The sequence below is a fragment of the Rhinopithecus bieti genome, unplaced genomic scaffold, assembly GCF_001698545.2.
Source record: "Rhinopithecus bieti isolate Rb0 unplaced genomic scaffold, ASM169854v2 scaffold_20169, whole genome shotgun sequence".
Taxonomy (NCBI): Eukaryota; Metazoa; Chordata; class Mammalia; order Primates; family Cercopithecidae; genus Rhinopithecus; species Rhinopithecus bieti.
Window position 1 is genome coordinate 1,782,770 of NW_016810766.1, and position 15,364 is coordinate 1,798,133.

Sequence of the window (15,364 nt, forward strand, 5' to 3'; positions counted from 1 at the left end):
TTCCCTTTATTTTAACATTTTTAGAAAAAAAAGTAAAAGATGTAAACTTTGTGATTAGACTGTCATTTTTCATACATAGCATTTTTAAAAAATTACTAAGATAAATCTTCATAAAAGCAAAAATATGTTTTCTTTCTGAATGCTATTGTCTTGAGATATTTCAGGAAACACCTAAAATATCACTAAAAAATAAATCAATGTCCAAAAGAAAGAAGAAAATAATTTGGGGTTAGCTGTCAAAACTGTGTCTTGTTTTAACAATCACAGACATGCTAGAAGAGCCAAAACAATAAAGCAGAGATAACCTTTGATTCTAAAACAGATAAATGATTTATAATTATTCTCACACAATTTTTAACTCTCAAAAAATTGGCACAAATGTAGTTATTGAATTAAACAGTGCTTTAATCTCAAGTTGCTTCAACACTTTTCATTGTAAAAAATTATCTGCTTTATCAGTCATCACTGTGAAATTAATTTTGAGAAGATTTAAGTAAAATATTAGCTTAAAAGTATTCAGATATCATATTTTTAATAATCTACCAGCTTGGTTATTTCTGACGGATTTTCCATCACAGTCAATCTGTGTTCCCTTACTTTATTTCTAGCTGGAGCCAAGTATTAAACAGTGACACTATATATCTTTCTGTACAATTTGCCAATTTGGGTTACTCTGGAACCTAGGTGCCCCTGAATTGTCCTTGTCAATCACCATTCTGCCGAGAAAAGACTGAACAAAGAAATGATTCATTTACTGAAATGTCAACGTATTTTTTAAGCTACATAACTCAAAGATGTTTCACCCAAGATAGAAAAGACTTTTTGCAGGGATCAAAGTGGTGGTATTTTAAATAAAATAGGAGCCTTTAAACCATTTTAGGAAATGTTTTAATTATTAAGAAAATAAAATTGTATTAAAAAGTTTTCTACAGGCTTTTATATTTAAAAGTAGTCTTTGTCAAAATAGTTTTGGAAAGTCACTTTTATGCTGCTATTTTGCAAGTTTTCTGTATTTCAGGTGCATGGTCTCTAGAATGGGTTGCTGCTTGGCCTAAATTAACTCAAATGTAACTTGGAGATAATTATATAATATATCTTACAACCTAATGGGAAATAAAAATAATTACCTTGTATAATACTATCTGACTCAAATCACTGGGATGAGTTCATTGAAATTTCCAAATTTGAGGTGCTGTGAATAGCATAGTCTCCCAGAGTATGCAGTGTAAAGAACTCTAAGTGAGATATATCTGTCCACTTTTGTATTTACCTCTTCATAACTTTCACATTTGTTAATGAAGCTGTTCTTTTTCAAGTACTGTTCTTTCCACGAACCAAATCCTCTTTGGGGTTTTCCTATTGTCTTAGTTAAAGATATATATTTGATTGATTTAATTATCGCTCTACATCATAAAATTTATAATATTATTTGTATAGACATCTTTAGGAGTCATTCAGTGTAATTGTAAAAATAAGTGCTTGACATATTTACTTTGTGGTGTCATTGATTTTACCATTATAAAATATACTGAAGTATACAAAATGTATATACATAGCAATTAAATAATGATAGCATTGAATTATGCATTCATAGACATTCTCTTGTTGTGCTATGTTATTAAAGAAAATTATAGGCCTGGCACAGTGGCTCACGCCTGTAATCCCAGCATTTTGGGAGGCCAAGGCGGGCAGATCACCAGAGGTTGGGAGTTCGAGACCACCCTGACCAACATGGAGAAACCCCATGTCTACTAAAAATACAAAATTAGCAGGGCATGGTGGTGCAGGCCTGTAATCTCAGCTACTCGGGAGGCTGAGGGAGGATAATGCTTGAACTCAGGAGGCGATGGTTGCTGTGAGCTGAGATCATGCCACTGCACTCCCACCTGGGCAGCAAGAGCAAAACTCCGTCAAAAAAAAAAAAAGAAATTATGAAATTTCGAGTTCCAATATTTATTTTATAAATACATGAATGAATGTCATAATTAAAAACTATATGCTATCATAACTAGTTATATGTACGTTTATATAAATATATAATATATATGAATTAGTAAGAGTACATTAATAACTAAGTATAATGTGTTCTGTTATAAAGTTCTTTAATTATAGGCATCGAAACAGGACCTAACTCATAATATATTCTGCTCATATATTTAAATACATTAAATACGTTCTGCTCATGTATTTAAAGATATTAGCCAAATAAGTCCAGTGATTCCTTTTCTACTTAAGTCCTACCACTTGGAAATTCTCCCCTCATCCCCTGTTTTTTTTTTTTTTTTTTTTTGACTTACTGTTTTCTCACAGCCTTTTGCTAAGTGACACCTGGAACATGGTACGGTGCTTTATAGTTTGTCTAATGCTGCTCCAGTTCAATTTCTACACTGATAGGACTAACTAAGGAAGATGAGTGGAACAAATGGATCCATTCCATTTGCTGGATCTATTTCCATTTTGCCTACCAAGTTTCTATTTTGACTACCAATTAAAATCCTAAAAGCTGAGGAGATATTTTTGACTGCAAAGCAGTCTTCCTTATCCTGGAACTTGGCATGTCAATATCTCTATCTAATCCTTTCCGTAGTTAGGTCATCACTGCTTTATTGGTCATCACCGTGAAGTCAATTCTGCGAAGATTTAAATAAAATGTTAGCTTCAGGGTATTAGATATCATATTTTTAATAATCTGCCAGCTTGGTTGTTTCTGATGGATTTTCCATCACAGTCAATCTGTGTTCCCTTACTTTATTTCCAGCTGGAGCCAAATATTAAACATTACCATAGTTAGAATGAAATGAAATAATGTTATCAGTATGTTGACACCTATTAAAAACCCTTCAAAAAAAGCTGTTATTATTGTTATTATCTTATTCTACTAAGTTGTATTTATTTTAAGAGTTCTTATAATTGAATAATTCAATAATTATGTATAATTATGAAGAACTTCAAGGATTAAAATTACTTTCAGTATTGTATTCTTCCCCATGGAGATTATACTTTGTGGCTCAATCATCTATTTTAAAAGTTAGCTTTTGTAAAACGACCTATTACATAATTTGGTAGCTATGTATAAATGCAAATTATCAAACCATTACTGTAAAAAAATGTGTTGTTGAATTTATATTTTCAAAATATGTCTTTGTAAACTTACTATGTTAGCTATTGATTTTAAAATGATAAATATGTATTTAAATAAATTCTCAATCAAGCTAAAGTTACAGCAGAAATACTGCATCATCTAGCACAACCTTAGAAACTCTCCTTTGGCAGTAATTGTCCCTGCCTCCCTTTGGGTATTTTAGGCACTGATATTCCATAATGGGCCATTAAGAAAGGTGTTTAATTTGAGACCCATCTAGGTATGCCATACTGAGATGAGATAATATCAAAAACATGTGTATTTTCTCTCTTGCCTGGTTGCTACTGATACACTACTGATAATGAAATATGGGGAAATTATATTGCAATATTTTGTGAATTGCAAGAGACTACATTTCTTTCATAATCTCAAGAACAATTTAAGAGTTATTATACAGATATCCTTTTTATGTAAATAATTATTTTAAAGGTGTTAATTTTTCTGCTATACATGTATTTATTTCCATTATTTTACAGTAATCTTTTCTCATTACTGTTTAAGCCCCTTTTGAAAAAAATACTGAAATTAAAAAAAAAAAGTGAATACCAAGGGTTTTAAACTCAAATTGTCCATGTGAAAGAGATACATGGGACTGACCTTCATGATAACCAAACATCAGTGAAATGATGTTATGTTAACCTAGCTCATCATGAGATATACCTTCCCCTGCATTCCTCTTTGTCTTAGAAAGTGTTCAAAGAAAGTGTAAGTAGATGTGTATTTTTTCCTTATCCACTGGAAGGAGTTGGAATAGGATGAATTTGACTTTACTACCACAATTCTTACAACTTCTCTATTCTAGGCTTTATTTTTAAGTCAGTTATTTAGGAACTGTCATTGTTTTCAGAGAAACAGTGTTAAGAAATGAGATGTGGTTTCCTAGTTTAGATCCTGAAAGGCATACTGTAGCTTCATATGATTTGGATTATTTAAGAAGATATTTAAAGCTCATTATTCTCAGCTATGGAATTTTTTTTTAACCAAACTTGACTATAGTGCCAGTTGGTATTGATAATGATTTTAGAATTTCACAGGATAAGGATGACATTGATTTGATATTTAAATCAAATCCTGGAATTCCATTTATAACACACATTGTCACTAGATACAATATATTGTCATGATTATGAATCATGAACTACTCAGGTGATTTTATTTATTCAGTTGCCATGGGTATAAGGCTTATTAGTCTATCCTAAACATAAAGGCTCTAAAATAGTAAAAATGCAGTAAATATTAGAAACATTTGAGGATACGTTGGCCTATCATATACCAAGTTGCATCTTTGAGTTAGAATTAGTATGAGAAAGTCACAACTAATTCAACTTTGAAGATATATTTGGTTGTTCTCAGTAATATTCAGAATAATCTCAGTTCCCTTTTTAGGAAAATTAATAACAGAATTAAATACTCTTACTGATTGAAATTATATTGATATATTTTGAAATCTTTTAAAAACTTTTATTTGGGAAGTACCTTTCTTTTTTTTTTTTTCTGATTGTTTTCAACTTTTGTTGTAACTTAAAAAGCAATGGTTTGCCTTCTGAGAACCTGGAAGATCATGATTCTTGGTTACTCTCCTAATGAAATCTGTGATGTTACCCTTCATTTACCTAATACATGCATGAGTAAAATGGGTTATTGCTATCTCTTCAGATGTGTCAAAGACATATATAATGCCAGATAGAAATTATTCAGAGTGAAGATATTGAGGGTCTTCTGTTTATGGCATGATTCTTGCAGGCTAAAGTTTGTTTTAATATTTCAGGTTATAGCTATATTCTAGGTCTTCACCTCACTCCATTCATCCCACAAGTTAAAGACTAATCACACCTAGCTGAAAGCTCCTCACATAAACTCCTTTACATAAGATATGGCCGGGCGCGGTGGCTCAAGCCTGTAATCCCAGCATTTTGGGAGGCCGAGACGGGCGGATCACGAGGTCAGGAGATCGAGACCATCCTGGCTAACACGGTGAAACCCCGTCTCTACTAAAAAATACAAAAAAACTAGCCGGGCGATTTGGCGGGCGCATGTAGTCCCAGCTACTCGGGAGGCTGAGGCAGGAGAATGGCCTAAACCCAGGAGGCGGAGCTTGCAGTGAGCTGAGATCCAGCCACTGCACTCCAGCCTGGGCGCGAGACTCCGTCTAAAAAAAAAAAAAAAAAAAAAAAAAAAGATATGCTACAGAGTCTGTAGTCAGTACAGGGGTAATGAGAAGCAGTAGAATCTGAAGACTGAAAACACAACCCTTGGGTCTAGACTGCTTAGATGCAAATCTGGGCTTGATTAATTTTAACTATGTGGCCTCAACAAGTTCTTTAACTCTCCATCCCTCGGTTTCCTCATTTACCAATTAGGAATAAAATAGCCTCTTTCTTATGGAGTTATTATACGATTAACAATAATGTTCATAGTTAGAAACAATTAAATGAGTTAATACATGGGAGGCTTTCAGAACAGTGTTTGGCATAGTAAGCACTTAATAAATGTTAGTAGTTATTATGAGGAAGATGATCATTTTTCTTGGTTCTCTGTAGATTTTGGAATAAATTCATACATTCCTTTTGAAATGGATTTATTTGCTTTCAGATAGACACCTATTATGTTCTGAATGTTTTAAGTGTAACTTACTTGCCCTTCCTGATTTCTACTAGACTTGGAATCATAAAAATCAATCCTTGATTGTTATCATAAATGACATATTGTAAATAGTTGTTAATTTTTTGAATATATTTAAAATTATAGATATGTTCATTTAGACTTGTTTTTCACAACTAATTATCATGAATATTTGAGATTTTATGAGTGATTTTATTTTAAAGAGTAAAGGTTCTATTTTACCAATTGTACATATAGAAAGAACATGAGATCCATTTTTTACTTTTAATTATTGGGTAGTCAAGCAAGTGTTTTCCAGATTAATTGATTTTAACATAATTATTTATATATACCTTTAGTTTAAAACTCACTGATTTTATTTCCAGTTGAACATATCAATATAGACAAATATTATCAAAGCCTATTGGAAATGTTCTCCAATCAAATGCTTTATGGGATCTCAGAAAAGATGTTAACTCAAGGGCACCTCATAAGAAAGTGATCCTGTGTCGAACGTTAATCTATTTCTTGCATAATAGATGTGCTACTCTACAGCCAAAAAATAGCAATGTTCATTAAATATAAATTTGTTTCTAGACATTAACAGACATTTATTAAATCACAACACTGAGAGACAATTAAATGAAACTTTTATGCTAGANTTGGGTAGTCAAGCAAGTGTTTTCCAGATTAATTGATTTTAACATAATTATTTATATATACCTTTAGTTTAAAACTCACTGATTTTATTTCCAGTTGAACATATCAATATAGACAAATATTATCAAAGCCTATTGGAAATGTTCTCCAATCAAATGCTTTATGGGATCTCAGAAAAGATGTTAACTCAAGGGCACCTCATAAGAAAGTGATCCTGTGTCGAACGTTAATCTATTTCTTGCATAATAGATGTGCTACTCTACAGCCAAAAAATAGCAATGTTCATTAAATATAAATTTGTTTCTAGACATTAACAGACATTTATTAAATCACAACACTGAGAGACAATTAAATGAAACTTTTATGCTAGAAAAATTTCTTATTAAAATTACCCTAGAGAGATTATTTGTCTTCTAACTTAGCATCAAGTTATAATATTTAAAATATAATTATAAGGGCATGTGCCTTTTTTACTTCAGCAATAAAAGAATAAATATTATTTGCCAGTGTTTCAGATGATGTGTTGAGATTTGGCATCTAATTGCTTGAAACATGTTTTAGGTAATCTTAAAATTAAGGTTAACCATAAAATTCACTGAAGAGAAATAAGTCTTTCTTGTTCTGATCTCTCTGAAACTTATATAGGGGATTGCAGGGAAGAAATGAGGGAAGAATGGAGGCATGACTCAAAGTTGTAGTGGAAGTATCACTTTATACCTTAACTACTCTCCCTACTCCCAATTTGATTCAACTTTTTACTGTATCTTCTGTGCCCATCCTATGTTTTTTCCCTTCTGTTTTCCCTCATGACTTATGTTTACTTCCACACTGACAAGACATAACAGTGATATTTCTACAATTTGAAAAATTGTTGACTTAACGTTCTTCAAATAATATATTAATTTAAATCACATGCTGGACTTATAGGTCATTGTGAACTCCCACCATACTAACTCTGGCAAATATTGTTACTGACACTGATTGCCTAAGGTATTTTTCTTTTCTCTCCATTTTCTCCTATATACCATGACCAATTTAATCTTCTAAAAGCATGGTATTTACAATGGACCTTCTGATTCTATCCCCTTTTCTACTTGACCACTCACAATCTTTTACTAAATGCTCTTTTATCCCGCTTACCACTAAATGCAATCTAATTTACCATTTATAACCCCACTTTTAAATGTAAATCCTTCACTAAATGAGAACAAGAATTTTTCTCATTGATTGAATGCCTACTCTTGCCAGGAAACTTTATAGCTTCTTATATATATTACCTTTATTTAAGCCTTAAACCACCTGGTAAAATAAGTATAAAATTCAGATGTGAACATTAGGGTATAGAAAATTTAAATAATCTGCTTATGTCATACAGCTCACAACTCGAAGAGAAAGAACTTAAAACTGTCCTTTTCACACTCCAAAGCTCATATTATGTCCTGTATTCATGCTGCTCCTCATAGCCCAGATTTTTTGATGTTTTGTACTTGAAAACAGTAGCTTAGTTTTTTTTAAAAAAAATCTGTGCAGATATGAAGGACTAGGAAAATATGGCTACATTCAGTTCTAGGTCAAGGTAAATACATATTTACTATAGATGAAATTTCTTCCAAGTTGTGTTTGACTTGAATATGTTATAAAATATACATCTATCCAGGTAAGTCGTTGCTGCCAGTTGCAGAACAATACCATTCTATCTAAAAGTGCTGTAATTATCTGGAATCAATATTTGATCTCAAATAGCATAATGACTGCTAAGCAGTGTTATGCAAATTTGGGACTGTGACAAAAATATTATACTAAAAAATGCAAAAGCTGCATTTTTTCTGTGATGTCACTCTCTAAATAATAGTTTATTAATATAATGATTCATTTAAGACTTCTATTGACTCAGGCTCCTCATATCAAACCAAAGATCATTTAAAAAATTGAATTTGTAACAAAAGGTTTGAATATTTAGGAGCAATGTAGAGGACTATAACAGTTTTGGGGATATCTTTGCTATAAATATTTACTCCCATTCTTAAAAGACAATACTTGCAATAATTTATATGTGTTGTTATATTTTGTGTCTTTAACTGTTATAAATTTCATGATTTGAAACAAATCAAATTGAATTTATATTCCTTGGTATAGTCTTCAAAATATTTCCTATTCCACCCTAATAGATCCTTCCTATTACTGTCTACGGCTCCTCACTTCTTCCTGAGAAACCAGATGACTTGCAGTTCTGCAACACGCTGCCTTTTACCACCTCTTTATCTTTACCATAGCAACTCTTAATCCAAAACGTTCTTCCTCCACCTACTGTTGAGTGAGATCTTAGACATTCTTCAAATTATAGCACAATTACCACTCTCACAGGTCTTCCAGATCTTTCAAGGTGTGTTATCACCTCTGTTTTTTTCAATTCTTCTTCTTAATCAAATTTGGATTTATATTTTACCACTTGTATTTACTGCGTTATTTCATCTTCCTTATCTTCCTCATTGTTTCCTTCTCTTCCTTATTATTTCCTTCTCGTCTTCCACTGGTTCTTCCTCCTTCTTCTTTAATGCAGGAATTATGCCTTGTATATCTTAACACATCCCCGTGACCAAACACAGTGCACACTTGTAATAAATTAACAAAGAAACACACATGTAAATTTGTTGAATTAAATGTTTCTTGAAAATATTAAAGGTGATTGAAAGTTTGTCCTCTATAAATTTCCAAAGGGAGTTAGCACTATTTAAGAAAGTATTCATTTAACTCATTGTTGCTGCTAAGTAAACTCAATGGTTAAATGCTTTCTTCATACTTATTTAATACAAGGTTATTTGACCTCCTCAATATTGAAAAAAAAGAAAAGATCCTTGAATCTTACTGTAAGTGCCTTGGTTTTCAGAGTCAAATTTTCAGGAGAAACTCTATGAATAATGTGAGGACCCAAACTAATGATGCTTTATAGTTCCATAGTATATTCACATACCTTCTGTAAATTGAGAAACAATACATATAATTTTCAAGAAAACAAGAAAACCTTAAAAGATAAGCATATGTGTAAGTTTCAGACATTGTAAATTATAGCTAAAATTTACAAAACATAATATATTTTACTGAGTTCAAACTCCTTTAAAACCCATTTTGCTTTTGCCCAATGATGATCATACCAAATATATTAACATTTGATAGGATGGTGATGGAAAGAACCTGTGTTATAGTCAGGTAATTTTTCTTCTTGCTGTCCTACTCTTTTTCCCTGGGTTAATTGTATCATAGAGCTCTCATTCACATCAGAAGGAGTCTTCCATGTAGAACCACTTTTGGAAAGATTTTTTTTGTGAGAGATGTCATCTGTCACTTCGTAGGGCATGGATTATGAAGTATTGCTGTAATGTGCCTATGATTCTGCAATATTGGAAAATAATGGAATCTTGAATAATAAGCATTTAAGTCCCTCACCTAAGCATTTATGCATAATTATTCTAGTTGAAATATATTTTCTAATTTTACTAAGTTTAATTTACTAAATTAAATTTCTAAGAAATGCTTGGCTATCTTTGGTTACTTTGGACAGATCTTATTTACAAAGGTAGAGAGCTATGTGCACACAAATCACAATTACTTTGTTGCTCTGATATCAGATATTTTCTTTACTTGTTAATGAAGTGACAAATGATTAAATAAAACAACTGGGTTATTCTTCTTTGAAATTTGTATCACTTCTTTTTTACTATTTTTGTAGACACAGGGTGTTGCTTTTTGACCAGGCTGATCTTGAACTCCTGGCCTCAAGCAATCCTCCCACCTTGGTATCTCAAAGTGTTGGGATTACAGGCATGAGACACCATGCCTGCCCTTATTTCTTTTCTTCATATGTCAATGTTATATTATTTTTACCGTTTTATCTAGGTGCCAAATTATACCTAGATACAATTTTATACCACGTTGCTATGAATTGATTTTATAACATTAAAAAGGTAATTTATGGAGAAGGCTTGTTTTGATTTTTAAACCAAAATGGTTTTAAATTTTTCAAATTTTAAAGTCCATATACAAACCCTGGAAGAATATAGATAACACCCAAGTGATAATTCTGAACGCTCCTAAAATTGTAAGGTCATAGCTACGATTTTCCTCTATGGAACAAGGAAAACAAAACAAAACAAAACATGCTTAATGGGAAACTCCTATATTACAATTAGAAATTAGGCTGTAGGTCTATATACCAATTCACCATTACAATAATGCCAAATGACATTTTTTATATTTTGTATGTGCCAAACATGTCAGAAAATAATGGCCTCCAAAAAGTATATGACAAATACAAGTAAATACGCAAAATAAGGTATGGATTAATAAAAATCTGTAAAGTCAATATTGAAGTAGAATTTGTAGTTAGAATGTATAACAAGTGAAAAGTTAAGAGCTAGGGAAATTTAAACATTTATAAAGAAAATATAGTTTCTTGTCCATGGTATTATGATGGGAAAAGTACAATAATATTCAGTATACTTTGGGGAATGTTTGAGAGTAAATTATCTTACAGAAATGTGATTTAAGAGTAGCTAACACATTCCCAAGATAAGCAGTTTTGAGACTCTAATGTTAACCTCTATTTGGTGTATAGAAAGGAAGCTAATATAAGATAGAAATATAAATTTTTAGCATGATTTGAAAAGAAAATAACATTAAAAAATTAAACTGGGGAAACAATTATGACACTAGAATTCAAGATGAAAGTTTCCAGAAAGTAAAATCAATGTCTCCCATTTAGAAGACTGACTTTTGTTGAAAGGAATAACAACAAAAAATTAAAATTCTTTTAGAGTATAGTTGTGTTAGATTTGAATAAAAAGTAGCATAGTTAATAAATAAGGAAGTTTTCAAGTAGCTAATGAGGGAAGACTTTAGTTATTTAAGCTTTTTGTAGAATTTCTTTCCATACTGTATTCTTTTCTAACTTTTAGTGGAACTAGTATCAAATAACACAACTTTAAAATTCTAAACCTAAACATTAATGATGTGAGTATTAATCAACTTCACTTTTAACTTTTAGATACTGTGAAGAACAGTGAACTTAGTTTTGTTTGAAAACAGGTAACCACCAAGATTTTTATAAGAAAAGAAATTTGTTTGGTGAAGTTAATGACAACATTTCAATGGAAAAATTATCATAAGAAGTTTTCTTTTAAAAAACTGCTATAATTCAGAGTGGTAATATATATTTCTGTAGGTTATGAGAAATCTATTAGCTATTAAAACTTATATTGTATAATTATTGCAAGTTTATTATATGTCCCCTAATTAGCACAGTATTGGAGTTGCGAGTAAGAGAGAGGCAGGTGGTAAGGCTGGAGTGTGAGAACATGTCACCCTCCTCAAACAATAGTTTTTATTCCTATAAATTCCATTTCCCACCTCTATTTACATTATAATTATGAAAACAAATCCCTATGCCTAAATCAAATGTCAAATGTCTGAGTAGAGATGGCTCTTTGTCCTGCTGTAATACCTTAAAAGAAATCATTATTAATAACTAATAGGTATGTACTTTCTTATTCTTTCTATAAAATAACTTTCACCCATTGTTTCAACATTGTGAAATAAGTATCATATGAAATAAATGATTCTGGTTGTAATTGAATCCAAAGTTAACAATAGCAATACTCATCCTTCACTATGGAAATAATGTTCTTTCCTCCTCCGACAGATGCGGAGGTAATTAGGGTGGTGTCCTGAAAAGCACCACCCTTTGTGTGTTCTTTGTCCTCTCTTCTCTGCATGCTTTCCTGCCTGCCTCTTGCATCCATGCTGTTCTGGGTTCTCCACTCTTCACAATCAAATAATGTTTCATTTAAGCAAGGCCTAAGTCTTCTTTGGAAATCCCATGTTGTACCCTTCCTTTGCACAATTAATGTTCCTAATTATTTTCATTTATTTTCTTGTTTATTTGTGCCATAGAGGAAAGAGCACTAATGTTGAAGTCAATTTGGCCTGAAATTCTAGACACATAACATGTCTGATTTTCCTTCTCAGTAAACATGGAGCAATGTTATCTGCTTTATATATTTGTATGAATAATTACATTAAGAAATTTGTGTAATATCTAGCACAGTGTGTAAAATGTGATAAGTACTTAAAGGAAGGTTAATTCTTCTCTATGTTGTGACTTCATTTACTTTACTGTGTCCTGCTTTTTTTTTTTTGTTTTCACTACAGTATGGGTTGTGAGAAAAACTGTTCTACTAATTTGCATTTTCTGTAAAATCTACTGTGGTAGAAATTTAGTATTACGTGTTTAAGAGAATGAATAAATAATTCATCTAGATGGCAGCTCATAATTTCTTCTAGTAATGCAATGATATATATACATTTACCTTCTATTTGTGTGTATGTGTTTGTATGTGTATGTGTGTGTATACATATATCTCCTGATAACAACTTTTGACTCTTGTATACTCCATGGTCACAGAGGAAGGCAAAAAAGACACAGAAATAGAATGTTGAGGTTTGCTAGGATAGAGCATTGTGATCTTGTTCATGAATCTGTCAATTATCTGTCAACTTAAATATCCCTCTTCAAGTAGCTGTCAGTTATTTTCTGCATGTTAAATAATGTAATTTTAAATTAACAATCGCTTTCAAAATTTCTTTTCTGAGTTATACACTTATGACATTTGAGAATGGATTTTCAGGTTTTCTTGTGCGTCAGAGTTGTGTAAGAGAAAACAAAAGGAAAATGTTGTGCATGATTCCTTTTCACTTAGTCTCTGTTTTATCTCAGCCACGTATTTAATTTCTTGTCAATGCTTTCACTGTTTGTAAAGGTAAAACGTTATGAGATTATCTAGAATGAGCTTTGTTTCTCGTAATATCAATGAAATTAAAGAGAAAACTCTTTATATCTATTGTGTCCATATTTAGTACTGTAGGAGCCTATGTATACAATAGTAATAAATAAAATTTTTTTTAGTTAAATTATCAAATGATCTTGCTTCTTATGGATTCACATTGAAAGGATGAGTAGGACAAAATAATTGCCAATGCTATAGCACCTACCACATGCCAGCACTGTTCTTGGCTATTATTATGTATTTTATGTAATTAAAAATTACAAATTTTAACTCATTTAATGTTCATAGAACCATATGAATTAAGTAATATCACCCTACCCATTACATAGATAGGAAAATGGAGATGCTATAGTAAATGACCGTCAACAGGAAAATTGAGATGCTATGTAGTTAAATGACTTGCCCAACGTAGTAGAACAGTAGTTGAGATCAGGTTGTCTGGCTCCAGAATCTGTGCTCTTAACTACCATGCCATAAATAGCAATATCAAAACATCCGATTGATTTGTGTAATTTTGCCTTTTGTTAAAGACTTTGGTTTTTATTTTGACAGAATGAAGCATATTAATACTTTCCTCAGTAAACAATTTTGAATATTCCTTTTCAGAAGATTTTAAATTTAATTCTAAAATCTGAAATTATTGAAAATAGGTATCAATCTCCAGGACAAAGAAAAAAAAAAAAAGACAGACAGAAAGAATGAAAGGAAAAAGGAAGGAAGGAAGGAAGGAAGGAAGGAAGGAAGGAAGGAAGGAAGGAAGGAAGGAAGGAAGGAAAGAAGGAAGGCAGGCAGGCAGGCAGGCAGGCAGACAGGCAGGCAGGCAGGCGAGTGGGCCCAATTTGTGCTTGATTGATCAGTTTGAAAGGTGCTCACTGTAAAAGACGGTGTCTTCAGGATTTGGATTATGTTCCTTTAGTATTTTGATTTCCTAAGATAAATCTGTGAAGACTTTAAGAGGAGGCAACTATACTACTTTTGTTCAATAAAGTTTCTTTTTCAGTGCTTGAAGTTATTAATGTTTGACACCTCTCAGCAAGATTCCTCATCTTGAATTGTACAATCCTGGAGAATAGGTTTCATGTTTTCTTCAATATTGTATTCCATGTTTCTAGACCACTGCTTTGCATTTTAGTGAGCATTCAATTAACCTCTGTTGAATGAATTATGTTCAAACTGCATTTTAATTTAGTTTGTATCTATATGCTTACTGTTTAAAATAAGCTATTTAGAATAACATAAATTAAACATAAATGAAAATAAAATTTTAGGCATAATAATCTATTTTAATCATCATACATTGTTATTGAGATACTTTGCCTTGATTTTCAGTACTGAAACTTTTGACATTCAAACAAAAAGAGTAGCATCTTTTGTAAACATAAATCCATGATGTTCACAGATTTACAGAGATGTTTAGAAAAGTAATGTAGTTAATATGTAGAATAATTTCTGAATGAATATTGCAGCCTGAGATGAAAGTAAGACTCATATATTTACCTTTTCTTTTAAACTTATTTATGGTAACAGTGGTTGGTGAAATTATACTGTGGTAAAGGCTTACACAAAGTAAGCCCTAAATCCATATATATATATGCATATTTAGCCAGGCGCGGTGGCTCACGCCTGTAATCTCAGCACTTTGGGAGGCCGAGGTGGGTGGATCACCTGAGACTGGGAGTTCAAGACCAGCCTGGCCAACATGAAGAAACCCTGTCTCTGCTAAAAATACAAAATTAACCGGGATGGAGCTACTCGGGAGGCTGAGGCAGGAGAATCGCTTGAACCCGGGAGGCTGAGGTTATGGTGAGCCGAGATCTCGCCATTGCATTCCAGCCTGGGCAAAAAGAGCGAAACTCCATCTCAAAAAAAAAAAAAAAAAAAGCCGGGCGCAGTGGCTCACGCCTGTCATCCCAGCACTTTAGGAGGCCGAGGCGGGCAGATCACAAGGTCCTGAGATAGAGACCATCTTGGCTAACACGGTGAAATCCAGTCTTTACTAAAAACATACAAAAAATTAGCTGGGCGTGGTGGCGGGCGCCTGTAGTCCCAGCTACTCAGGAGCCTGAGGCAGGAGAATGGAGTGAACTCCTGGGAGGCGGAGCTTGCAGTGAGCCTAGATCGC

At 32.3% G+C, this 15,364-nt stretch overlaps 1 protein-coding gene across 1 annotated transcript in view; it reads left to right on the top strand.

The window, feature by feature from the left end:
* LOC108542668 (adhesion G protein-coupled receptor L3-like) overlaps positions 1-15,364 on the top strand; it is a 405,430-nt gene that overhangs the window by 122,082 nt on the left and 267,984 nt on the right. The window lies entirely within an intron of this gene.